Raw genomic sequence first — 25,673 nt, 5'->3', positions numbered from 1 at the left:
GCCTGAAAGAGAACCTGGATCCCATTACCTAAGTGACCGGAGGCCTGAGGCGCAGGGATCAGCCCCCTCCTAGCTGTGTGCCCTGGGGCAGGCAGGGCTCCCCAGTCCGTAGGGGTGAATGATATATGGGGTGTGCTTAGAAAAGCAGGGCTCAGTGAATATCTACTCGCATTGCCAGACTCTGGGAGGTGGGACACACATTTTCACATGTATCTCATCGAAGCTTTCCTACAACCTCGTGAGGTATTAGTATCCTTGGTTCACACACGAGGAGACTAGGAGTGAGACCCTGAAAGACTTGGGGCCAGTGGAGCCAGGGTTAGTGCCAACCCGTGTGAATTCCTAAGCCTCGGCCCTTTGCCTGGCCCTCTGCTACTTTTCAGTTACTTCGCACCAGTTCGAGGTCATGCTAACCTCTGAAACATGGATTTAAGGATCCTTTACTCAGCTTCATCAGTGATGCTCAAATAAATCTTTTCTTCCCAGAAATGCCTTGTTCTTATCACAAGGCTATAGCTGCCCAGCTGCTCCCAGGTGGGACTGGCCTTCAGCGGCAGCAGCAGAGAGTCAAAGGGTGACCAGGGTCCAAGAAACTAGAGTCTGGGAAGGAGCCCCCTGTACAGCGGCGGCAGCAGCTCACCAGGAGAGGATCAATTCAAGACCTTGTTGCACTTCTACAGTGTGGTGTGCACCAGACTCAGTCTTCATCGTCTCCTACAACTCTATGCGCTAAATGCTATTAAAGCCTCCATTTTTCAGCTGTGAAAACAGGCTTAGAGAAGATACGTCACTTGCCCAAGGTCACACAGCTAGAATATGGTGGTGCTGGGATCTGAACCCAGGCAGCCTCGCTCCAGAGCCTGGGCTCCTAACAACTGCCCAACACCGCCCCTCTCCCATAGGAACCCCAGGCTTGAGGGCTAGTCCTTTTTCTTGGCAGCCCTCTAGGGCAGCAGCCCCCAATCTTTTCGGCACCAGAGACCGGTGCACCTATGAGAATCTAAAGCCTGATGATCTGCGGTGGAGCCGAGGCGGTGATGCTAACGCTGGGGAGCGGCTACAAATACAGATGAAGCTTCGCTCACTCGCTCGTCACTCACATCCTGCTGTGCCGCCCAGTTCCTACCAGGCAACAAACAAACCAGTACTGGTCTGCGGCCCGGGGGTTGGGGACCCCTGCTCTAGGGCTACAAGGTGAAGATGAGGGCCTGCAGCCTGCTGTCCCCCACCTCTCCCAGAGTAGAGCCGTGCTGTCCTGGTGGGTGGGCTTTCATGGAGGGATCCATCACGTTGCCATCTTAGAGAAGGTCAAGGCTCGAGAGGCCTGAGGTCCTTGAGTCCATCCCCTTCATTATATAAACAATGGCTCCGAGGCCTCGCCTCTGGTCACACTGCATGTTCTGAAGTCGTCCGCATCATGGCTGGCTTGGTCTTAAGATTCTGTTTCACTCTCTTTGTAACTTCCTTCTCAGGTGCTCTGTGGCCAGGTCCTGTGGCTCAGAGGTGACACTCAGGCTGGGGCCCTGCGCCCAAGAGGTCTCAAGGAATGAATACTTCCCACGTTCGGGAGTCGTTCTAGGTGCTTCAACTGTGATCTCATTTAATCTTTACGACATCACTAACAATATCCCTCTGTACAGATGAGGAGCTGGGGTCCCAGGGAGGTGATGCCCCTTCTCCAGGGTTATACAACTCAAAAGGAGAGAAGCTGTGGTTTCCGGCGTGGGCTCCCAATGTGGGGTGAGGGTCTCTGTTCATCCACAAGCACAGGACAGTTTCCGGCCCTGCTAACCCAGCTGTCCCACTTCCTGGCATTCATGCCCTGCATCTCGAGTTCATTTAGAAGAAGGAGACAAGGCTTGTGCAGCTGCTGCTGCATTGCAACGCCGCCCTGGGGGCCCTTCTGACGCAGGCACTATCAGTGGTGCCTTTGGGTCAGCCTTTTGATTGTACAGCTTGCGTGAGATGGAGCCTAAGCGGCCCAGGTTTGGAGCAACACGGGGGCTCCAGAAAGGTCGGCATCCCCTCCCTCTATCGCCCGTCCCTTCCCCAGCTTCACTGTCTCGCCTCAGTGAGGACAGGTGAGGCTGACTAAGCCAGGACAGTTCTTGTCCAATCAGAGGAGGAGGAAGAGAGCTAGGAGGGGAGCCATCCCTCAGCAACAGCGGAGGGCCTGAGCCTGAGGCTGCCACTCATCCTTTGCCCAGAGACAACTTGCTCTGAGTTTCCAGAGGACAAGAGGACACCCTTGTCCTTTTCCTCCTGCCATTCTGGCCTCCGGGCAACTAATCATGGGAGATCACAAATATGCAGTTTTGGTTTAAGGAGTCCTCTACCCTCTTGTCTCTTACTTACCTCCACCACATTCTCATGACAGCTTACAAGGACCCTCCACCCAACTGAGCTCATCTCTGACCCCCTCCTCCTCCCTCATCCCACTCCAGACAGATTGAGCTACATTGGCGTCTCCCACACGGTAAGCACATTCCTACCTCAGGCCCTTTGCACCTGCTGGTCCTTCTGCCTGGGACTATCTTTCCCTCAGATATTCTCTCACTTCATTCAGGTCTCTGATCCAATTCCTCAGGGAATTCCCTGACCACCCCACCTGCACGCCCCGCCAGCCTAAAGTAGTCGCTCTCGCTAGTCACTGTCTAGTCCCCTGCTGTTGACAGTTACCTCCAACAACGTTTTCTCCCTGTTATTTATCTTCTCTCCCCTTCCCTTGAATGCAAGAGGGCAGGAACCTTGCCTGTTTCATTGCTGAATCTCAGCATCCAGTACAGCAGTGGTCTCCAACCTTTTTGGCACCAGGGACCGGTGCTGCTATGAGAATCTAATGCCTGCTGATCTGAGGTGGCGATGCTAGCGCTGGGGAGCGGCTGCAAATACAGGTGAAGCTGCGCTAGCTTCCAGGCCACTCACCCCCTGCTGTGTGGCCCCATTCTTAACAGGCCGCAACCAGTACTGGTCTGGGGCCCCAGGGTTGGGGACCCCTGCAGTACAGTGTCTGCCACAGAGTGAATGCTCAATGGATATTTGGAGGAGGAAGAAGGGAGGAATAGAGAAACGAATCTCTGTGCGAGTCCCTTTCACACATTTCTGATTTAACCCTTGCTAAGGAAGACTTTATCGAAAGAGGAAGGACCAGCTCCATCACTTGTGGGGCCCAGTAAAAATGAGGGGTCTCTTATTAAAAAGTTACTAAGAATTTCAAGATGGCAACAGCAGAGCATTAAACCAAGTGTGGGGCCCTTCTACGCACAGGGCCCCGTGTGACTGCCCAGGCTGTATACTTGTGAAGCTGGCCCTGGGGAGGCATGATCACCATGACCATTGTGCCATTCAGGGATCAGAGGACCAGAGAAGTATAGTGGCTTCCCAACATCACACAGCATTATGCTGTGACTTAGAACCTCACAAACTCTCCCTCCTCAGTTACTGCAGTGGCTACAGAAGGAATCCTATTACCCACTACATACCTGGGGATCTAGCCCAGAGAAGAAAGTGGGAGAGCGAAATTTCCTGTAAATCTCCTGTATGTGTGCTTATGTGTGTGTGTGCTTCTGTTCGTGTGCTGGTGCATGTGTCTGTCTCTCTCTCTATCTCTATTTGCATTTTACTTCAAAATATACCTACAGTTGTTTTAATATAAAATTAAGGTATTGTCTTCCAAATCTTCAAGAACTGATGGTCTGTTAAGACACATCTTGAAACTTTGTGTACCCCCTGGCTGAGGGAGGAGCCCCCAGGCCCTGTGAGTACCCACAACTCAGTTGAAGAAGCACCATGCTAGGTAGAAGATCCTAGCATGGGCTGAACAGTCAATACTGCATGATAACCGTGAGTTATACTGTCCCTCCTGCTTCGTCTGAAGGAAACCTCCTTTGGGATGGCCACAGACCCAATGGCAGGGAGCCTTCCACAGGCCTGGCGGAGACGCCAGATCTCGTTATTCCTCCAGAGGCCGAGAGGAGCAGGCTGGGCTCATTCCCTCCTGGGGGGATGCGCCCAGACCTGTGAGCAAGTGAGAGGAGGGAATTGTTACCCTGCTCAGCCAGCCTGTCTACTCGGCATGCTAACTGGAACACGTGATGGTTTGTTAATACAATCTAATTTGGGGAGGTGGGTGCACTGGGGTCTCTGAAGTGGGGTGTGGCATGGGGGAGTGGGCCTCTAATGGTATCGGTAAAGGCATTGGCAGTGTGGCTGACATGCTACTCGGTTTTGGTGCTTGCTTTGCAAAATGATGTCTTAATCCGGGATCTAAAGCTTGAAGTCTGTTGCGCTGCTGTGTGTGTGTGTGTGTGTGTGTGTGTGTGTGTGTGTGTGTGTGTGTGTGTGTGAGAGAGAGAGAGAGAGAGAGTGAGTGTGTGTGTGTGTGTGTATGAATGTGTGTTTGTGGATGTGTGTGCACACAGGGAATAGGATGGTCAGTGGGTATGTGCATGGTGCCAGAGTATAGCTCCATGAGGAGGCGGGCAAGAAGAGAACACAGCTACATCATACCTAAAGGCAGAATGCAGTAGTCTAATTTGGAGACTACAAACAAAGGCATCTATTTTCCCATGTCTAGCTCACCCAGCCCCTATTAACACTAATTAGGAGGACTGGGAATTCCCCATAACTTCATAATTACTGTTAACAGACTTCACAGGAGCAGGAGCTGTGAAGGAAATGGAACACCCCTGTTCTGTTTTCATGGCCAAGGTGACGATGGTTCAGGTGGTTGCTATGACCTCCCCACCCCCAAGGCACTGGCATGCCCCTAGGGATCCCAGATGACCAGAAGGCCCAGGATGATAGCTTGCATGGAGGGTACCGGAGCTGCCTCATGGGCTGCTTTAACTGCTTCATTAGGTGAGAAGGGCCTGGGTGAGGCCTCTGGGGGGAAATCTGCTGGTATTGGGGGCTGGGAGAAGCAGGGCAGGAGCCCAAGAAGGATGTGGACCTACCTTGGGAAGAGACCCCCAAATGGGCTTTGGGCCTGGAGGTCAAGGATTGGATAGTCCCCTCTATGCCCATGTTGACCCACTGCCTCCGGCTCAGGTCCCCTGTCCTGGGCCGCCCACCCTGCCCTTGCCCACTCTCCCTCTTAGGGCCTGTCCATTAAGATGGACCATATTTTAAAGGTGGCGCCAAAGAGCTGGCAAGATCACAGCAATGACTTCACAGTGTCATTAGGCCCCCTCCCCAGCCTGCTGTTCCCTGCAGCCAGACATCTTAGGAAACCACAGTTAAGCCATTACGGGGACCCCCTCAGCTGCTTGGCGGCAGGATGGCCACTTTTGCCAGCTGACAGGCGCAGGGACTTCCCAGAAGCAGCCGGGCAGGCCCTTCCCACAAGGCCTCATTCATGCACACAAAGACCCTCCCCCTGAGCCGCCCCTCCTCAGCCCTGGCAGTCCCGCTGCAGGAGCTGTGGGAGCAGACGCCAATACTGTCCCTTCTCCAAGTATCTGCCTGTGTGTCTGCCCTCACCCCCAGGAAACGCTGTCCGTCTGTCTAGGGCTTGAGGCCTGGCTCTGCTTCCAGAAGACGGTTCTTTGTTCTCTCCTGTCTGCCCAGAATCTGAGATTCTCTGCATATTAGAAAGCTTAAAAGCCACATTCTTAGTCATATTAAAAAGGGCTGAAATGGTACAAAATATTAACTGACTATGGTGATTTTTCTTTTATTCTCTATGCTCAGGTGATTTCTATGTTTTTCTTACCAAAAAACGTGTTATTGATGTAATTGAAACAAATCACTGTGAAAGGGTCATTTAAGCCCCACATTCTGAAGGTGCCAGGTCTTCACAGGTGCTACGACCTGGTCCTGCAATATCTTATCTCCCTTTGTGCGCTTGGAGAACTCACCCTTCAAAGCTCGATGGCTCCTCAGCCATGAAGACTTCCCTGATTTAACCAGCCTAGGCAGTGGTCCCTTCTGTTTAGTTCCAATGCCTTTATTTTGGAGATAAGAAAACAAGGCCCAGAGAGGAGCAGGGCTTCCCCAGGCCTCACAGCCAGGCCTCTCTCTGGAGGTTAAGTCTGTACTAGAACCCAGAAGGGCTCCTTTTACAGTGCGGTGGGAGGGGAAGTTGGAGCATGCCCTACCTGACTCTCAACTCCCCCTTCCTTCCCTGGAGCCAGCGCCTGCCCTGTCAGGGACAGACAGTCCTGACCTCCGTTTTTGTTTTCCCCCAGAATGAGCCACGGTGCTCTCCTCCCAGGCTCCAGGGGCACAAATGACCCGAGGCATGAGATGAGGAGCAGAGAATGGCCTGGTTGTTGTTCCACAAAGGAAAGTGGAGACAGAGGCACTGGGGCCCTTCCTCCGTCTCTGGAGCTCAAGGCTGCGTCTGCATGGCCATCCCGATGAGGGCCAGGCAGGGCCTCTTTGCCCACCCAGCTCCTGTCCTGGGCCCCTCCCCGACTGGTCGGTCGGAGGCCTGGCTCACACGGGATCGCATGGCTCTGGGTCTGAACCTCAGCTTTGGCACCGCATAGCTGATGTTTCACATATCGGAGCCTTATCTTTTCTAAAACGACCTCCCATTTATTCGGCACTTTTATACACACCATGGCTCCTCTTCATGACACACTTGAGGCAGCTACCCTCACTCCCATTTCACAGGTGAAAAATTGAGGCTCACAGGAGATGAAACTACAGGGTCAAGAGCTGGAAGTGGCAGAACTGAGACTTGAGTCTTTATCTACTTGGGGTCATAAACTCGACTCCCAAGATAGCTATACAGATTGGATGAGATCATTGCCTAAGCCAAGTGCTCCGTAGATAATAGCACACTGAACGTTATTGCTTCTCATTTTCATTTCATAATGAGAATAAGCACTGTGGTGAATTGGGCTGTGGAACCAGCCTAACCACGGGTCAGTGGGGAGGAAAGACTTCTTGGGGACCTGGTGGAAGTTGCAGACCCCCACGCAGCCCCAACCCTCCAAAGCCCCAGGGCCCAGATTTGCTCCTAGCAGAGAGTTTTGTTTGAGAGTAAATATTATTTTACCCTCCAGCTTAATCCACACCAAGCTTATCTTTCCCACCGAAAAGCCCAAAGTTAAGCCCTTTGCTGCTTTCCTAATTGCAGGCTTGGAGCTCTGCTTGGGGACATCAGCTCTCTGGAAAAGCCTGATAAGTGGTCTGGTATTTGGCAGTGGCATCAAAGAGACTGGATCTGGGCTGGGCTGTCCAGCATTCCAGGCCCAGCTGGGCTGGGTGGGAGAGAAAGCAGGCTGGGGCACAGAGGCTGGACCCAGGGGTCCCCCTTCTTTATAGGGCTTGCAACCCAAGCCCCAGGGCAGACCTAGCCACAGTGGGATGGGAAAATGAATCCTGTCCTCCGATTTCACGCTGAACCCCACTTGGCTAGAAAAGCAAAATGGGTCGGTACCCTGCTGGACCCCTCCTTCTCTCCCAGTTACCGTGTCTGTTTCCTCCCGCCTCTTCCTTTGAAGTACGGGCAGAACTAGTTCTTGTTCAGACCAGAGGCTCCAACACTCTCCATCCCTCCTCTTGCCCAGTTTCTCTAAAAGAGGGGTTGCTAGAAGGGAAGAATCCAGTCTCAGCAGGTTCCATGCTATTGAGGGTTGGGGTCCTCAAATGATCCAAGGGGCTGGCCCCTGCCTACCCTCTCCTTCTCATACGCCCTCCTCCACCCACCACCCAGCCGCCAACTGGGAAGTGCCAAAAGCCAGGCCAGACATAGACCGGAAGGACGAACCATGGACCCTCCCCCCTCCCACAGGTGCTAAGCATCCAACTAGTTTTCTGGCTCATTTCCGTCTCACCGTTTTTCTTTTTCTCTGCTGGGTTTTTTTAGAAAAACACTTGGGAAGAGAGGTGATTAGTGTCCAAGCTTTGCAATCAAGACAGTCTTGGGTATGAATCCTTGCTTCATTCTAGTCCTGTGCCCTGGGACAACTTAGTTGCCATCTCTGTGCCTCAGTTTGCTTGTCTGTAAAATGAGATCACCATAGTATTACCTCATAGTGCTGTAGGGAGGACTAAATGAGACCATGGGTGTAAAACTCTTAGCATAGTGCCCGATGAAGGTAGCTATCATGTTGGTTCTTCCCAGGGAAGAAAGGGAGGTTTCCCTCAGAGACAAAGGCACAAAGATTATTGACATTTACGGGACCAGATGGGCCCCTCCTCTTGAGGACACCCTCTCCCTAAGCCCAGGGCACCTGGCTGCCATCTCTGGTTGAAGGTGGGGTAGTTGGGGGTAAAGCTAACATTTGTTTAGAAACTATCGTGTGTCCTCACTGTACTAGGCCCATGCCCTTTTCACAGATGGTTAAACTGAGGCTCCATGGTACAGAGTTCACCCAGGACTGCACAGCTCCCATGGAGAGTGGGAACAGGGCCCTCCCCTTCTGCACTGAGCACCTCGACACCTCTGTGAAACAGGCAGCAGTGCTGTCCCCATTCTGCAGGTGTGAACAGGGATGGCACTATTGAGGCCCAGACAAGTTGCTTGTCTGGCCTGGAGCAGTGGTGCTGGCGTGAACACAGCTGTTCCAGTTGGGGAAGGCCCAGCTTATACGAGCCCCTGAGGGGCCGATGCTGAGGTCCGTGAGTGAGGCATGCCAGCCCCTCGTGGACAGCAGCACCCCTGGCCCTGCACAATACACTTGCTTAGGGGGCTATGAGGAATGATGCCTCGTTTCCAAGCAATAGGCGCAGCCTCGGTCCTCTTTAAGTCACAGGCCTGCAAGTCAGGACAGCGCTCCCGCAGACCAACCTGAAGTGGCTAATTTTCTGCTTTCCAGAAGGAAATAAACCCTAAGGAATCCAGACTCTTTGGCTCCCCAGACCCTGGAGGGAGGGGGCTTCTAGTCACATCTCTTTGGACTTCTCTCCTGCGTAAGCCTTGTAAATGTACCTCCAGGTACAGTCTCCCCTGACGCTGGTTCCTTTTTCCGTCAAGGGGTTTGTCTACTATGAATCTGCATATTCTTCTTTCCACAGACATAAAGAAGAGGGCTACGGGTCTCTGGAGATGCCATGCAGTCCCTGGGGTTCCATAGAATCCCCAGGATCCCCAAAGCCTGGACTCCTCAGAAGCTGCTGCAGTACACCTGGGGGTGACCAGATCCCTGGGCTGTCAGAGTGCACAAGACCACACAGGTCCCTTGGGTATCAGAAAAAATTCTGGGCCACCATAAAATTCCCTGAACCGACATGGAATCCCTAGTTGCCATGGGCGCTAGGCTGCCCTAGGATTTCTAAGCGACAGAGAACCCCTGTGATGCCAGAGGCCTGAGCCACCACAGAAGCCCTGTGCTGTTACGGGACCACTAGGATATCTTAGAACGCAAATTATTGGCCAGCAAATCCTCAGAGAACCCCAGCCACACACTCTCTCACTCCTAGAGCCTCATTCAAGCTGTTTTCTCACCTTCTTCTCGACCTCAGCTTAAATGTTTCTTCTTCCAGGAAGCCCTCCCTGGTATCTCCAGTGGCCTTGCTGCGTGTCACAGCACAGGTGTCCTGAGCTCCAGGACAGCTCCCTGGGTTCGCCCTGTTACAGCACTCAGCACACGGGACTGCAACTACCTGACCATGGGTCTATCGTCTCCCCTAGACTGTGAACTGGAGGTCAGGGTCTGTGTGCCCAGCACGGGAGATGGCCCTTAATGAATATCACTTGAATAAATAACTGTATGCTATAACTCGCTAGGCCCTTGATGGCTGTGTGACCTCGGGCAAGTCACTTCACCTCTCTGTGCCTCAGTTGCCTCAGCTGCACAATCAGGATACTAAGAACATCTATCTCATAAGGCTAGTGTGAGGCTTAAGTAATATAAAGCAACTTAAGATGGAGCCTGGCCTATAGTAAGCATGATCATAAATATCTGCTGTTATTATTTATTTTTTAAACCTTTTTTTTTGTATGAGAACATTTAAGATCTACTCTCAGCAACCTTCAAGTACACAATATAGTTTTGTTAACTGGAATCACCACGCTGTACATTAGAGCCACAGAACTTACCCCTCTTCTAACTGCAAGCTTGTACCCTTCGATCAACATCTCCCCATTTCCCCACCCCGCCCCATCCCCAGGCCACCACCAACCTACTCTCTATTTCCACGACTCTGGCTCTTCTAGATTGCATAAGGAAGTGAGATCATACAGAATTTGTCTTTCTCTGTCTGGCTTATTTCACTTCGCATAATGCCCTCAAGTTTCACTCATACTGTCATCGATGGTAGAATTTCCTTCTTTTTTATGGCTGAATATAAACACCTGCTATTATGAAGTGTGTGTGCTCATTAGGCTTTCGCAGGGTCTAGACTTGCAGCAGGGATGGAAAAGGGATTCTCTCACCCCCCATTCAACACTAACTGCTGCCATAATAGTGCACACTAATATAGCAGTTACAACACACCGGCTACCGCTATTACTGCTTTATACGCATTTACCCGATGAATCTCATAGACATCCTATGAGGTTGTTTCATGATAAGGACTGAATTGTGTCCTCCAAAATTCATATGCTGACGCCCTGCCCCCCAGCGTGACTGTATTTGGAGATAGGGCCTTTAAAGAGGTAATTAAGGTTAAATGAGGTCATAAGGGTGGGGCCCTCATTCAATAAAATTGGTGTCTCTATAAGAAGAAGAAAAGACACAAGAGGTCTCTCTCTCTCTCAGTGGCACACAAAGAAAAGGCCATGTGAGGACACGGTGAGAAGGTGGGAGTCTGCAAGCCAGGAAGAAAAGCATCACTTGAAATCAAATTTTCTGGCACCTTGATCTTGGACCTCTTGACTCCGGAACTATAAGAAAATAACTGTTGTTTCAGCTCCCAGCCTGTAATATTTTGTTATGGCAGCCCAAGCAGGCAAAGACAGGGTAGCACTATTCTTAATCTCATTTAATATAGGAACAGTGTGACACGATGAGCTTAAGGGACTAGTCCAAGGTCACATCTGTGAGTGGCAGAGCTGGGATGTTAACTAGGCATTGGCTCCCAAATTCATACTCTTAGCCACTATCTGAACCTGCTTCCAAGTCCAAGGACATGGGCTGGGTGTCCCAGAGGCAAGTGGCCAGGCCTGAGCAGCATGTACGGTCTACAGCATGTACTGAAGAGAATGGATGGCAGAACTGGGCCCATTTCGGCCAAGACTTTCAGGCTGCCTCCGAGACCCCACCTGCTGCACTCAGCGTCCCAAAGGACAGTGGTGAGAAGAGGGACTGGCCATCCCCTCTGTGGTTACAAGTCAGTTGTGGCCACAGGGAGGCCATCTTCAGCCCAGCCTAAAGTCAGAGCTGTTCCACAATGAAACAGGTTCCCAGGAAAGGTGGTAAGCCCCTTGTCCCTGGAGGTATTCAAGCACTGCTGCTGGACCACCACTTACTGGTGATGTTTGGGGGAGAATGAACAAGAGTAGGTAATTCTCAATGGTTTCTTCCAGACTCAAGGAGCTGTAAAATATTAAAAGTCTCTGGAAACTCTTTCCTACTAGCTCTGCCTGTTAATTCCTGGTAATCTTTCAAGTCCCAACTCAGACATCACCTCTTCCAAGAAGTCTTCCTTGATTCCCACCCCCGCACCCAGATCTCCCCCTGTCCAAGCTGGTGGTCTATGTGGGTCTTGTTGGTCAAACTAGAAACAATGGGTGAAAGTTATAGGAAGACCGGGTTCACCCTAATACAAAGATGGGTATCCCCATCTTGTGTTTCAGTATCTACCACTGGGAACCTGTAACAGGTGTTAACAGATGGATTTGAAATCAGAGAAACCCAAAATTCAAACCCTGGCTCTCCCCACTTCCAACCTGTGTGACTTTGAGTGAGTACCTTCAACCCTCCGAGCGGCAATTTCCTCAGCTGTAAAATGATTCCATCTCAGAGGATAGAACCAAAGATCACATGACATTAGCAAGCCTAGCACTTAGCATATGATCAGAACATGCAAATTTCCTTTAGTCTCTTGGGGGCTATGGCCTGCCTGACACTGAGTATATTAAAACAGATGTCAGAAGGTCCTAGTGTGGGATTGAGTACAGAGGATTCCTTTCTTGCACTGAAGTAAAGATTGCACTCAGTGTCTTTGTGAGTTTTTCTAACTGTAAAAAACCACATTTACGACTTGGCTTTGGCTGGCTGTGGGAAGATGGGCATATCGCTGAGTGGATGCAGTCTCCACCCACCTCCACCAGGCTATAAAAAACAAGAGCCCACACATGGTGTCTGATCCATTTATATGAAATGTCCAGAAAAGGCAAAATCTATAGAGAGGAAGTAGATTGGTGGTTGCCTGGGGCTGGGGGTGGGAATGGGAACTGACAGCAAATAGGTACCAGATTTCTTTTGGGGGTGATGGAAATATTCTAAAATTAGATTTAGAGATGGTTGCACAACTGTAAATTTACTACAAATCATTGAAGCAAACCCTTAAAATGAGTGAATTTTATGATGTGTAAATTCTACCTCCTCAAAGCCGTTAAAAAACATCACCAAAACAGCACCACCGCCAACAAAGCAGGAGTCCAGAGGGGCCAACGGCATAGCTGAGGGTGACAGCCGCACCCTGTGGTGGCAGTGGCAGGCTGACCTGAAGTCATCGCCAGTCTCTATGGCCTGAGCTCGTTGCCTTCTCTGCCTGTGGTTTCACGCTGGCACTTGCTATTTCTTGCCCTGTAAGATTCTAGGAAGGGGAGCAGACCCACCAGCAGACCTCTTTAAGGGCACAGCATGAGGGAGGGGGCCTATAGGAGACTTGGTCCCCCAGAAGCCTTTGGAGACTAGGGCTGGGTGGCAGCTGAGGGCATCCTGTGGTTTGGGGTCTCTGAGTGAGGATTAAGAACCAAGGACTTGATCTGGCCTGTCACTAAGGTACTGCTGGGTCTGCTTGAAGGAGGAGGCGATGAAACCAATCTTGTACTGAGCAAATACCAGGTGCCAGGGAAGGACCCACATCTATCCTGGTGATGTGACTGGCTGTGAGACCTGGAGATCAGCAGGGAACACCTGTATAGGCTCCAGGTCTATGCACTTGCTCTTGGTTGTAAAGAAATCTGATTTAAACCTCTCCATAAATGAGAGGTGGGTATTTATCAGACCCATTTAGACAAAAGGAGACCAGAGCTCTAGAAGGTAAGTTACCTGCCTGAGGCCACACAGTAGGTGGCAGGGGTAGAATTTGAACCCGAAGTCTGTGCAAAGCAGGAGAATAACTTTCAGAGCAATCCGAACACTGCTTTCTTAGTTGGTAGTAAGCCCTTCAGTCCTAAAGGTATGTAAGCAGAGGCTCAGTGACCACCTCTCAAGGAGTCAAAACAGATGACCTTGAAACTCCTCCCAGTCCAGTTAGTCTGTGAGGCCACAAATCCTTGCTGGTCATTTCCCTCAAGAGTTAAAACTATACTCAGAGTAAAGCAGAAAGGCCTGAGCTCTCCTGAGGGAGGGGACCTAGTGGGCAGGGCCTAATTGGCACCTCCTAGGGCTGGAACCACAGCAGCTCTGAATGGCTCACCACAAATCAGCACTGATTGTTGCTGGGGGCTAATGTGACACTGAATGCACAAGGGCCAGGCCAGGGCAAGCATAACAGGGCTCCAAGTAACTGCACTTTAGCCTAAACTAGCCCCAGGAGTGGGTGCAGAGGGAGCAGGAGCTGCCAACCCAAAGTCGCTATGCAGCCAGTCAAATGCGGCCCTGCGGCCAGGAGCCTGTTTCATACCTGCCCCACCTTCCACCCTGGCGGATGGGGGGCGGGGGAGGGGTGTCTCCGCCCTCTCTCTCCCCAGAGCTGGCCTCCCCAGGACTCCCCAGGACTCAGGATCTTGGCTGTGGTTTTGAAGTTCCCTCCTCTAAGCCCTGGGCTCACCACAGGATGAGCTCATAGGAGTCCCCAGAAGCTTTCGTGTGCCTGCCTGGCCCTGGGAAGGCAGTGAGGGAGGCTGGGGCCTCTGAAGGAGGCTGGGACCTCTGAGGAGGGGGCCGGGCTGGGCTGGGGACTTTCCCAGCCACCTCCTCTCCACGTGGCTCCCAAGCCAGCACCGAGGTGGGGAGGCCAAGGGCCCTTCTGACCCACACTGTCATCCACCTGGGCCCCTCCTCGCCCCCTCTCAGCCTCCACCTATCTCTATCCTCACAGGGTTCCAGGTTTGCCCTTGCATTTCTTGGCACCTCCACTCCAAGTCAAAAACCCAATATGCAGACAATATTTAAGTCCCTTCCACACCAGAGATAGTAAGTGGAAACAGGGTAGAAGGCATGAATGTAGACACTAGTTACAGCACAGGACAGTTACAGAATGCTTTCGAGGTACTAAGACAGAGAGGGACAGAGATGGCTCCCTGGGCTCCAGAACTCAGTTGGCTCAGCTCCCCTAAGGAATGTTCTAGCAACAGGGCAGGGCTTCTCCAGGACCCAGGGTATCCCAGCCTCGCCCTGCCTCCTCCTCTCCATCTACCGCAGGCTCAGCCCAGCCTTCCAGAAGACAGCTTGCCACCTGCTGTGGTCCAGGGCGCTTCACCTCAACCATCCATCCTCCCAACCATCTTTCCAGGGTACAGGTCTTCCCACCTCTTCTGCACAAACCCTTTTCATGGCTCCCCAGCACTCCTGCAGAACAACCCAAACCCTGACCACAAGAGATCTATTGATTATCCCCTCCCTTCCCCATGCCCTCTTCTCACTCCACCCCAGCAGCACGGTGTAGGTCCTGGAATACTTCTGCTCTGACGTGCCCCAGGGACTTTGCATGTGCTGATCCCTCTGCCAGGAATCCACTCCCCTCCCCAAAGTCACACACAGATTTCTTTCTTTCTTTCATTTTAGTTTTTTAGGCGAGGCAACCCTTGGTTGACTTCACAGATTGCAAGGATCTTGTCAGCTTACAATCCCTTATTTTTTTATTTTTTACGCCTGTAGCACCTGGTCTTCCTAGGTGGTCTCCCATCCAAATACTAACCAGGCCTGATTCTGCTTAGCTTCTGAGATCAGTCAGGATCGGGCTTGTTCAGGATGGCATGGCCATAGATGCACACAGATTTCTTTGTCCACCTCTAAATCATTCATAATCCAAGTCTTCCTTAGCACCTCTCCCTTCCCCAGCATGGGCTTGGTACCCCTTCTATGTGCTGTCACATCATAGTGTATTAGACCTCCTGTGGCCTGCTGGTTGCTCTCAGTGATTTTCAAACTTGAGGTTACGTCAGAATCCCTTGGAGGGCTTGTCAAAGCCCAGAATGCTGGACCTCACCCCCAAGTCTCTAATTCATTAGGTCTAGGGCAGGAGTCTGAAAAATCTACATTTCCAACAAGTTCCCAGGCTTTGCTGATGCTGCTGTTCTGAGGACCACATTTGAGAGCTCTAGTTAAACTCAACTCTTTGAGATCCTTCTTGTATGATTTTTCACCTCCAGTCTCTGAAAGAATCTGGTTCATAGTTGGTGCTCAATAAACAAATGAACATTTGGGATCCAAGAGCTATAGGCTCAGATGTCTTGATCCTGGAATGGCCCTTCCAAGAGGTGACAGGACTTCAATGGGGCCACCCCGAGGTGCCTGAGAGAGGCTAGGAGTCTAAACACTCAAATTCCTGGCTTACCAGTACAACCAAAGACCACACTGTGCCCAGGCTGGCATGGAAATGGCCGTTGCCCACTTGCCCTCAGTGGATCCTAAGGCTTGGCAAAGGATCCTACCTGTGGGGTCCCAAATGGACTGAAGTCCAGCAGCCTACCCCAAATGTTCTGGGTCACATAAAGGCCAGCAAGCCTCCTACATGATCTTAGGGGACAAAACTCCTCCTTCCCCAACATGACTGGGATCGAATGTCCTTCAAATGGGTAGACGGGGCTCAGTGACGGATGAGGGCAGATGTAGAAAAATAAAGGCAGATGACATATCTTGCACATTAGTGTTGGTAAAACTCAAACCGGCTGCAAGTCCATTGGCACCAATGATGCACTGGAGCGTGTGCTAGGCCCTGGCTCTTCTTGATGAGGGAAGGAGTGTGGCAGCAGAGGGCACAGGTGTGGAAGTGCAGACTGTCAGAAGGTGGACAGGAAGAACGACCGTCCTGCCAGGAACATGGAAGCTTGGGCTGGACTGAGTGAGCCCTGAGCTCCACGACACAGTGTCTGCGAGCCTGTCCCTCCAAGCCTGGCCCAAATGTGGCACACCTTGGGCTACCCTCCAGGACTCCAAGACACCACACGAGACCTTCAAGACTTGGAGCAAACCCAAGCCAGAAATTCGAGGCTGCCCTGAGGACAAAGGCCACCTCTGGCTCCAAGGGGACCACAGGGGCACCAGCCTCAGGACTTTTGGCCTGGATGCTACTTGGACAGTGTTCCCTCCAGTCTGCATACCTGTCCCCTATGCTTAGGGAGGAAAAAAAAAAGGAGAAAAATTCCAGACATGGAAAGCATCACATTCAAAGACAATGTTGCTGAGGAAGGGCTGGGAAGGACCTGCCCGGTGGGAGAGGGAGCATTTGCTTTTTAATTTAAACCCTTCTGGATCATTTGAATTTTTAAGGAGCATATTTTACGTCTGTAATAACAACTTTAAAAAATAATTTTTGTCTTAAAAATGCAAAACAGTCTGCAAATATCTGTCTGGAAGAGAGAAGTTTATGCAACAAAAAGCTTAAGGGATCATTAAATATACCATCATCATCCTTTCTTGAACATTTACCACGTGTCCAGAGCTCTGCCTCTTGTTTCCACATCCATTATTTATCTAAAGCTCATCACAGCCCTGAGTTGGGTGCTATTAGAGCTATCCTCTTCTAGATGAGAAAACAGAATTTGAGAGAGACTAAGTAACATGCCCAAGGTCGCCTGGACCGGGAGCCAGGGTCTGAACTCTCATGATGGACAGCCAGCTCTCTCATCCTTAGATCAGGGCACATGCCACGCTGCCTCCTGCAACTGAAATGAGAAACTGACAAGCTCGAAAGCCATTTGTTTTGGGTCCATTCCACAACTTGGAAACTATGGATCTTGCTCAGGAGCCAAAATCAAATTTTCACCGGAAAACAGACTCAGAGCCTGGTGTCTCCAACTGCCTTGGAAACTTGGACCAAGGCTAGGAAGGTCTCTGTTACAGTGAATCCACCACAATCCGGCCATCTGTCCGTCCATTCACCAAGCACTGACTGAAGCCCTTGTGTGACCAGCTCTGTGCTGGATGCTGCTGCCTAGAGGATGAGAGGCTCACAGCTGCCAGGAAAGAATTAGGTGGGCGTAAGGCACATTGGACCCCTCGGCACCTTCCAATTTGCAGGCTTTTCATCATCCAGCAATATTCAAAACTCCCTGCAATCGGGGATCCAAACAGGCATTAAAGAGGGTGAGAATGAAACATAGCCCTGTAATCCGTGCCCAGTGGCAAGCCATTCTTCCTCTCCAAAAGACTTCAGCTTGCATAATGCTGAAGCAGGACCTGGCAGTCCAATCTATCTCTTCAGTCCGTCCAGGTACAAGGCCAGATCAGTCGATTGTGGTGGATTCTCTGGCATTTCATTGGAGCCTTAGCCCCAAGATAGAAATGGAAGGGTTGTGCGAAGCTCCAGGAGCCATGGGAGGCCGGGATGGGATTTCTGCCCAGGACTCTAGCCTACAGACCTGAGCTCGTCCATGCTTGGTATGAGGTCCTTTGGCCAGTGGTGTCAGTGGGCCAGCTGGAGGGCAGAGGCTGCCCCAAAGCCAGCCTGAGCCACTGGGAGTAGGCAGCTTGGGTGTTCCATTCAACAGGATCCCATATGCCTCTCAGAGGCCCAGGCACACAGCAAATGCTCAATAAATATCTGATGAATGAATGAATGAATACACGTGATTATGAAGAAAGCAGCTCTACCCCTATTTGGAGATGGGAGGGGTGTGACTTTCAGCCCTATCATTTTTTGGGACACAGACTTAGGCTGCCCTACAGTGACCTGTATACCAAAGACTCTATTGAGGATTCCTCCCAGAGTTATAAAGTTAAAAATATAAATATAATAATACCAATAGCATCAGCGCTATCATTAAGTACTGATCCTCTTGGCAAGTACATTGTTAAACATTTAGTTATCTCATTTGATCTTTACATCAGTCTTGTGAGATAGGTAGTATTATCTCCAATTTACAGAGAACAAAACTGAGGCTCAGAGGGCCAAGGTCACAGGGCTAGCTGAGGTGGGATCTGAACCCAGGTCTGACTTGGAATAAAAAGCTTAAAGCCAGAAGGGGCCTCACCGCCTCATTTTACAAATGACAAACTACAGGACAGGGAGGCTAAGGACATCGGTAGCAGGGCTGGGACAAGAATTCAAGTCTTCTGACTTTCAGCTGAGGGTCTGCCTAGAGGCCTGCTGCTTGCAAAACTGTAAGTCAACTCACTTAGTAAAAGTTCTGTAAAGCAGGAGTCCCCAGTCTGCCAGCTGCGGACTGGTACTAGTCCATGACCTGTTAGGAACCAGGCCTCACAGCAGGAGGCGAGTGCCCGGTGAGCGAGCGAAGCTTCATCTGTATTTGCAGCCGCTCCCCAGCGCTAGCATCACTGCCTCAGCTCCACTTCAGATCATCAGGCATTAGATTCTCATAGGAGCACCGGTCCCTGGTGCCAAAAAGGTTGGGGACCACTGCTGTAAAGAATCTTGGAGATGGGAGGATTAATTACTCTCAGTCCCTGTGTAGCACCTTCTCTTCCAAAGGGCCCCTCTGAAATTCTTTTTCCCGGGAATGGAGGAAAAAAAAGGGAAATGGAAGCGCTATCACTTCCAAACCTACCTACACCATGGTTTAAAGCAGTCTTGAAGATTGCCACAGGCCTGTGCAGCCAAGCCTGGAGGCCTGCAGGGAAGAAGCAGACTGCATTTATTTTACTTCCTGGCAGGCACAGTCTTCCAAGCCCCAGGGTCCCAGCTCCAGGCCTTGGCCTCACTGTTTCTTCCTCCTGCGATGTCCTTCCCAGCATCCTCGCTTATCCCATATTCCACCCAGTTTCAAAGCCCAGCTCAAATACTATATTCCCTGATCTCCCACCACTATCATCACCCAATGGTCTTTCAACCACCCCCCCAAGCCTTCTTTTATATTTCTGCTCCAAATCTTCCCATTCTCTACCTTGGATGACAAGGGTTTACTTTCATGTCCGTCGCCCATATAACAGGCCAGAAGCCCCTTGGGGGCCTCTCAGAGCTGATCTGAATGAATGGAGAATGACTGGAGTCAAGGTCAGCTAATTCTTTTTGCTTACTTGCACACACTCCCTGACCAGATTTGCACATAGACCTCTAACCATGGCCTTTCCTCCCTTTCTAGGACCCGTGACAAGCTGCATCTTAAACTCTGTCCTAGACAGTGAGGACCAAGTCATCCTGGTGGTTCAGAAGGGACCATAGTGGTCCAGTGGTCCTCTCTGCAGATCGATCATAAGTAGGGGCTTTAAAAAATAATGTGAAAAGTAACCAACAAACATCTACCAAGTCCGACTATAGTTTGGCACTGAACAACACACTGGACAAGAGGCTGGGGACAAGACACACAGAGGAAGGGTCCTGCCCCCGGCGGATCTCCCAGAGGAGAAGGCAGGGACCCCTGAGGAGGGGGGCCTTTCAGCTTTGCTTCCTCTCAATCCCTAGTAAATGAAACAGTGTCTGGCCCATGGTAAGAACCCAATAGCCACTGGCTGAAGAAATGAATTAATACTCATTGCCTCAGGAGCACTGAACACACCATATAAGGCAGGGCGATGCTGAACGGCTGAGCTGTCTGCACGGTGAGTCAGAGCTGCAGAATCCACAGGCGTGCGTGTGTGAGAGAGAGAGAGAAAGAGAGAGATTGAGAGATTGAGAGAGAGAAAGAGAGAGAGAGAGAGAGAGAGGGGCTGAGACTGAGACTGGAGGAGCCAGGAGGTTTGTGGTTGACCAAAATCAAGCAAAAAACAGATCTTAAAAAGCATTTGGCCATAGTTGCCTGGGAGGCAGCAGCATACACTGTGGTTTTCCATCTTTTTTTTTTTCTGCAGAGTAATCTTTTTTCGAATAAAATCATACGCTGCACCCTAAATGCATAAGAGAGCTGCCATGGTGGCTGTCAGCTGGGGGGAGGGGGCAAGGCTGACCTGCTTGCCTATATCCCGCCCAGGCCCCGGGGCCACTCGGAGATGGGGCTCCTGCTCGGTCAGTGACTGGCTCCTCTCTTTCCCCTTCTGTCCGAGAGGCCTCAGAAAGGTGGTGGCTGAGGGATCATTTTCCAGGAAGGGTCATAGGATCAGTCTTCTGAGCGGCCATTTAGGGCAAATAAATGCTAACGTGGCTCAAGAAACTTTCCCCAGGGATAAGGGGATGAGGATGGAGGTGAAGGGAACTAGGAAAAGGTCCTTTGAGGAACTGGAGGGGAACCCAAGGCAGCCAGGTATGGGGTGGCTGAGATAGTGGGGTGGCTGCTGGGGAGCACGGAGACTCAGTACAGGAGGGACCTTTGGGGGCAATCCTTTCGAACAATGAAGTATCACCTGCAGACATATCGTGCCTGCTTTTGTGTGCGCGTGTGTGAGTATGCGTGTGTGTGTGTGTGTGTGTGTGTGTGTGTGTGTGTGTGTGAGTCTGTGTGTGTGCATAAATCAGGCTTTCAGATATCAGATTCGATGAAACTGAAGCATACTTGTCAGAGGCCACCCCTAATGCTGTAAGCCACAGGAAGGACCCATTTGAGACCAATCAGCTCTCCTGCTTGCTCCATGCTTCCCACCCCCTGCCCTGCCACTAACAGGGAGCATCTGTTGTTTTGCCCAGCATTCCTTCCTTTTTCTGAAAATAGCAGCTTGGTTTTCCTTTTGGGGTACCAGCCCTCACACACTTTCAGGCCCACTCCTCCCCACCCCCCACTCACAATACATACACCCTCACCACCCACCACCCAACACTGAGCTAGACTGGCCAATCGGCACATTCTCTCCTGCTTTCAGTGATTGGTCAGAGATGGTCACGTGACCCACGACCGGCCAATAACCTTCAACTCTGGGGCTTTTGTTGAAACTCCTGAGAAAAAGAAGCTCTCCTTTCATTGAATTTGAAATGAGCAGGATGTCAGTCTGGAGCTGCTGTTCACTGCACCACTGCCACGTGGAACAGGCCTGCTGGGGACTGTAGCCCTCAGGAGGGAAGCAGAGGGCACAGACATGGGCATCATTTGAGCTTTGGATTCAGTCCTGCCTTGGACACCAATAAACAAGCTAATAAGTTGCTGGTCTTGCTTAATCACATTTGAGTTGAGTATTGACCTCAGTTCAGCCTTTGCCCAGCCTCTCATCACCCTGGTCCCTGCTGTAGACAGCTTTCACTTCTGGCACATCATTGGTTCTTGCTGACCTGGGTGGTAGCTCTAGCCTTTCCTTCAAATCCAGGGACTGGGCACAGGCTAGAAGCCTGCCAGGCTCACCTGTGCCCCAGCCTTCTCAGCTGTCTGGCTCCTCCTACTGTTGGCTGATCTAGTAAGACACCTCTAACCTTGGCTCAACTGCTCACTCTGCCCCGCCTCAGGGTCCTGCCTCATTGACCTTCGGTCCCGCTGGAGGGGTACAGACACTAAACAATGAATGAGGCCCTGGAATTCAGCCAGGCCTGGGCTTGGGGCAAGAATACACACCTCAGGGCACTGGTCTGTTAGTCTCAGAGAGACCTGCCGTGAGTAGAGCTGTGGTGTATAGCAGGAAGATACTGGGCTCAGGTGTCAAGCAGGCCCAGAAAGTTTCTGGATCACTTACCTGCTGTACCACCTTGGGCAAGCTGCCCTCTCTAAATTTCATAATCCACAACTTTAAGATGGGGGTCATACCACTATACAGTAACAGAAGGACAAAAATCCACAGAACCGACAGCACCAATTGCCGATGAGGCTGTGGAGCAACAGGAACTCTCACTCGTTGCTGGTGGAAATGCAAAATGGTACAGCCACTTTGGAAGACAGCTCGGCGGTTTCTTAAAAAGCTAAACATACTCTTACCATACAATTCAGCAATTAGGTTCCTAGGTGCTTACTCACCTGGTTAAAACTATGTCCACACAAAAACCTGCATGTGAAAGTTTATAGCAGCTTTATTCACAATCATCCAAAATTGGAAGCAACCTTTGATAGGTGAATGGATAAACGAACGGTGGTGCATCCAATGGAATATTATTGGATAAAAAGGAATGAGCTATCGAGCCATGAACAGACATGGAGGAACTTTAAATTCATATTGTTAAGTGAAAGAAGGCAATCTGAAAAGGCCACATACTGTGCAATTTTAGTTATAAGACATTTTGGAAAAGGCAAAACTATAAAAGCAGTAAAAAGATCACTGGTTGCCAGGGTGAGGAAGGAGGGAGGGAGGATGAAAAAAAAGGGGGGATGAATCATCTTCTCCGGCAAGGTGGAGGGTCCCCCAAATCCATTTTCCTCTTCTTTGATAGAAGTAGAATTGTAATTGGGCAATAAAGACTCTAACTTCCAGCCGCCCTTGCAGCCGGGTGTGTCATATATCTATATTCTGGCCAATGGGACATGCATGGAAGTGGTGTGTGCACCCTCTTAAGGGAAGGGGCATTCTCTCCTTTTCTGATTTCCCCTTCTGGCTGAGTGGAATGGAGAGACTGTCATGGGCTGTGGATAAGTGATGGTGGAGCCACAGGACAGAAAAAAATTTGGTTCCCTAATGTTTTTGTGTAGAAGAATCCCCTTAGCTCAGATTTTTCTTTAGAGTAAAATTAATCTCTCTTTTGTTTAAAGAACTGTTATTTTGGATTTTTATCACACACAACCAAACCCATATCCTGACTAATGCAAGGACCTTCAAGGATTATTCTGAGGATTCTGCATAATATAAGTAAAGCATTTTTACATAGTCATTCATTCAACATTTAATGGCCAGTTTACTCTGCTGGGATCTGAGATTCAACTAAGAACAAACTCCTGTCCTCATGGAGTCTACATTCTAGCATGAATGTGAACTCGACCAATGTGAGAATAAACTAATTACAGATTGTCATGGATGCAGGCATGCTATTAGTAACAACTAATGTTTATTGGGTTCCGAGCTTACTATGTGTCCATCCTATTCTAAGCCCTTTTCATATATTACTTTATTTTATCTTGACCACAAACGCAAAGGTGGGTGCTGCTGCTTGCTTGATGAGGAAGCTGAAATACAGGTTGAGGAATCTGCCTCAGGCCACACAACTCGTAATTGTTGGTTCTAGGATTTGAACCCAGGTCTGTTGTACTTTATTTAGAGCCTTAACCACTGGACTCTCCTGCCAATGAAAATAGAACTGCACTGTGATAAAGAATGATAAGGTGTCCAGCTGATGGTTACTATTAGCAATAACAACAACAAAAGCAGCATAAAACCTTGTGCTGAACAAGCCTGAACTCCCTTACCTGGGTGACCAGTGTCTGGAAAAGGATTGTGCTCACGTTTCTAGATGCCAAATTCAGCGAGTTCAAGTTGCTTTGATGACAGTGTCAGAAGCTCTTGCCACTCCAAGCCCAGGGCTGTCCAGGAGATGCCCACCTGTCAGAGATAAGCAGAATCAGCTGTGACTGCCTAGTCCGGGGAAAGCTTATCAGCTCATACTTCCCAAAGTCTCTTGTTTTTGTCCAAAATGCTCTTTGGGCCCAATGCCATGAGGCAAAGTGTTGAACCCAAAGCGGGAGCCTGGGGTTCCACATCAGGATTGGGGAGCCATAGCCTAGGTCCCAGATAAACTTGCCTAGAAACAATTCTAAGATGCAAAGATATGAGTATGCCTGTGTGTGTAGGTCATGAATAAAAATACATAAGCATCACACCCACTGTGTCTAGCACAGCGCCCTTTGCAGAGTGGGGATGCTTGACAAATGTTTTGTGGTTTGCTTTGATATAAAACATAACTTTATATTGCTGAGTGAGTGGGTGGAAACACCAGGAGAGTTCAAGTGCACTGAAGGAAAGATCCTTCCTCATGTGCTGATGCATTCCGGGAACGATCCAGCCAGCCAGACCAATGGCTTCATTTTATCGATGTGGAGACTGACCCAGAGAGGGGCAGTAACTTGTCCAGAGTCACACGGCAAGTTGCTGACCTAGGCCTAACTCTGGGGTCTCCCCTGACTTGTGCCTGTGTGCTCTCTCCAGGGGTTCATCCTCTTTTATAGTTGTCAGCCTTGTAGCCCCTAGAGCAGCCGAGGCACACCACTGGGGTCTGCTGCATGCCTGCCAGGTGGATGCTGAGACAGGCCAGATCCGGGAATGGTTTCCTGGTTGTGTTCAAGCCCAATGAGGAGTGGGAGGCAACACCCGCAGTGGTCAGAAGCGTGGGCTTTGGAGGCAGGTGGGCCTTGGCCCCACGCTGGTGCAACCTCGTTCGAGAAACGGGACACCGGTCAACTCGAGTGTCCTCTCAGACCATCAGTCTCCTCGTCAGTCAAGGACTGAAGGGAGTTAAAATGGTTTTCATAAGTCTGTGAAGCACACAGAAGAGCATTTGGCACAAAGCAAGAGCTCAGTAAATGTTAGGGAGGCGACATTTGAGTGCCTGTGGAGGAGGCGGAGCACTGGACTGGGAGTTGTTTTGTGTCCTTGGCACATCTTTAGACAAAAATCTCTCAATTTCACGAGTCATTTGTTCCCTCTGATCCCACCTTCCTCTGCCCTCTCTGGCTCTCATAGACCAATGTGGGACCCCAGCCCAGCATACCTGCTTTTCTCTCTGGGCCACAAACTCCCCACAGGACCTCACAGCCCAGTCGACACTTTCACCAGCCAGCAAAATGCAAATGTCATTAGCGCTCTGCAAGATGGTGAACGCTAATGTCACACCAGAAGGCAGCCATCTCGTGAGAACTGGGGAGGTGTGGGGGTGGGACGAACACCCTGGGAAGGGTGGCATTCTCTGCTTTTTCCAAAAGGGTATGATATAGAAATAAATAAGTGGCTGCAGGAAAGAGGTGACAATGGAGATTGTTTTAGCGGCGTGCTATGCAGCTGTGCCTTTCTCACGGGCTCACCACGGCTGCCTGTGGTCTCTGCTTCCGCCCATCCGGATGACATGTGTGTGTCAGCCTCTCTGGGCCTCTTTCCCACACACACTCCACGAAGAGGCTCATCTGGGAAACCCCCTGTCTCCAACTTTTATTTCCACCCCAGTCCACACTTGCTCCCTTAAAGCTGCTGAGAGAAGCAGATCACCCAACCCCTTAACAAACCCATGGCAGAGGGGAGTCTTCGCTCCCAGCTGGAGGTAGCAGCAGTGGACCCCCGCGGATCCATGAGCAGGAGTCCTGGGTTCCAGTCCCAAGCCGAACTAACTTGCTGCGAGCTCTCAGGCACAGCCTCCCCTTCATGGGCCCTTGGTCTCCCCGTCTGTGAAAGGGCACCCGGGAGCCGCGTCGGTCCCTGCCATCTCTCCGTGCCAGTTCTAAAACCCGGGGCTCTAATAAAACACAGGCAAAGGTGCCAGGGTAAGGCTCCTCCTCCTCTAATGTCCTCTGAGAACAGCACTGATGACCCCAGCAGGTATATTCAGGCCTCCTAGAGGAGAAGGGAAGATGCGTGTGTGAGAGAGCAGGGTGCTGTAGGGGGGTGGGGGTGGAGGAGCAGGGCGAGCAAAGGCCCAGATATCCAAGTAGGGGGGCCCCAAGCCAAGGCCGCCTTTCAGGGTAGAGTGGGAAATGAGATGTAAAAGTCCCACGGTCAGTG

The 25,673-nt window shown here is 50.7% G+C and overlaps 1 protein-coding gene and 1 pseudogene across 2 annotated transcripts in view; both read right to left on the bottom strand.

Moving 5' to 3' along the window:
- TSPAN18 (tetraspanin 18) overlaps positions 1-25,673 on the bottom strand; it is a 191,135-nt gene that overhangs the window by 38,571 nt on the left and 126,891 nt on the right. For both annotated transcript variants that reach the window (XM_011356858.2, XM_023528697.1), the window contains one exon: positions 23,375-23,507. The gene's annotated coding sequence lies outside the window, so the exon portion shown is untranslated. The remainder of the gene's footprint in view (positions 1-23,374; positions 23,508-25,673) is intronic.
- Positions 14,880-14,998, bottom strand: LOC111737825 (annotated as a pseudogene).

Source organism: Pteropus vampyrus, unplaced genomic scaffold, assembly GCF_000151845.1.
Source record: "Pteropus vampyrus isolate Shadow unplaced genomic scaffold, Pvam_2.0 Scaffold31, whole genome shotgun sequence".
NCBI lineage: Eukaryota > Metazoa > Chordata > Mammalia > Chiroptera > Pteropodidae > Pteropus > Pteropus vampyrus.
This window is presented reverse-complemented; position numbering and strand designations above follow the sequence as displayed.